Source organism: Vigna unguiculata, chromosome 2, assembly GCF_037176805.1.
Source record: "Vigna unguiculata cultivar grain cowpea cultivar isolate G323 ecotype 2 chromosome 2, ASM3717680v1, whole genome shotgun sequence".
NCBI classification, from domain to species: domain Eukaryota; kingdom Viridiplantae; phylum Streptophyta; class Magnoliopsida; order Fabales; family Fabaceae; genus Vigna; species Vigna unguiculata.
Window position 1 is genome coordinate 6,797,347 of NC_140793.1, and position 1,612 is coordinate 6,798,958.

At 37.8% G+C, this 1,612-nt stretch overlaps 1 pseudogene; it reads right to left on the reverse strand.

Moving 5' to 3' along the window:
* Nucleotides 1-234: 234 nt before the first annotated feature.
* On the reverse strand, nucleotides 235-983 carry LOC146888282 (uncharacterized; annotated as a pseudogene).
* Between the last annotated feature and the right edge of the window lie 629 nt (nucleotides 984-1,612).

Genomic DNA, 1,612 nt, shown 5'->3' on the forward strand with positions numbered 1-1,612 from the left:
ACTCTTACTCGAATGCTTCCTTTACCAACAACTATCATTGTGGTATTATTTCCATGCTTCACAGTTTTGCACAAGCCCTCCTTAAATTCGAAAAACCACTCCTTGTTCCTTGTCATGTGATTACTGCAACTGGAATCTAGGAACCACACTTCGTCATGCATTGTGTGATGTAATTCTTCATACGCCATCTAATAGAATTTCTTCGTCAGCCTCTTCAAACTCCACATAATGAGCCTATTTTTCAAAATCTGGACACTCATGCTGAAAGTGATCCATCTTGTGACATTTAAAGCACTCAATAAATGCTTTATTGAATGATTGTCTTCCCCTTCCACATCTAGCTCTGTTGTTGATGTTGCGTCCCCCTCTAAATGCACCTCGGCCTCCCCTACCCCATGTAGGTCTATCATTAGTTGTAATCTTCAAAACTTGTTCTTCTATTTGGAAACCTTGCATACGTTGCTCATGCACCAAAAGGCTGTCGTGTGGTTCATCAATGGTTAAGGTACCAAGATCATTTGACTTTTCTATCGAACACGTAGCATAGTTGAATTTCAAGGTTAAAGATCTGAGTATTTTGCTAACAACCACACTTTCCTCCATTACTTCACCACTAGCTTTCATTTTCGTTACCACATGGAGAAGTCTACTCTAGTAGTTTTCAACTGTTTCCTCTTCCTTCATAGTAAGTAACTCAAATTCTCTTTTGAGTGCTTGGAGTTGTGCTCTTTTTACTCTTGTGGACCCTTGATACTTTCTCCGCATGGAGCTCCATATCTCTTTTGAGGTTCCTTTGTTATAAATAGTTTCAAGAATTTCTCTATCAATGGCTTGAAACAAGAAATTCTTGACTTTCGAGTCTTTGAGTTTGGCCTTTTCTATGGTCTTCCGTTGTGCTTCTATGGGCGTGGTTCTAGGGTAGAGGTTGGTATGCCGTCTTCTATAAGGTGCCACATTTCCTTACTCCTTAGGAAATTTTCCATTGTTATTGACCAAAAATCATAGTGGCCATCAAAGTTGGGAATGACTGGTTGAACAAATTTTTTCGATGACAAATTGATCTTTTGGTTCTCACTCTTACACACTTGTAAAGTGATTCACTCCTCACATTGTGCCACTCCTAACTCTGTATCAGGCCCTTCTCACAAAGTGTTTCACTCCTCACACTATACCCACTCCTCATTCTGTATCAGGCCCCTCTCACGTGGTTTTGATACCAATTGTAAAAGCTATATATATGATGAAGAAAGAGAACTAGAGAGAAAACTTCATGTTTATTAAGATAAGCGAGAGTGGCTTATATAAGCTGACATAAAGTAACCGAATGCGTTGTCGTGGTTTAGTAGTCCCACGTAGCAAGGAAACTGATACCGAAAATAAAGCACCCAACAAAGAAATTGGTTCTGGAAACCAGGATTTATTCAACTACTGAAACGACTAAATATCAAGCAACAACTTTTGTACGTATAATCATGTATGCTTAATTAGTAATTTGGTCTATAAATTTATGTTTTTTATTTTTATTTTTGGTCCTTATTTTTTGTATTCAATTGAACGCAAAGTTTTGTTAATTAGAGTTAATGCGGTTCCTTCCATCAAATTAGTGTTAACA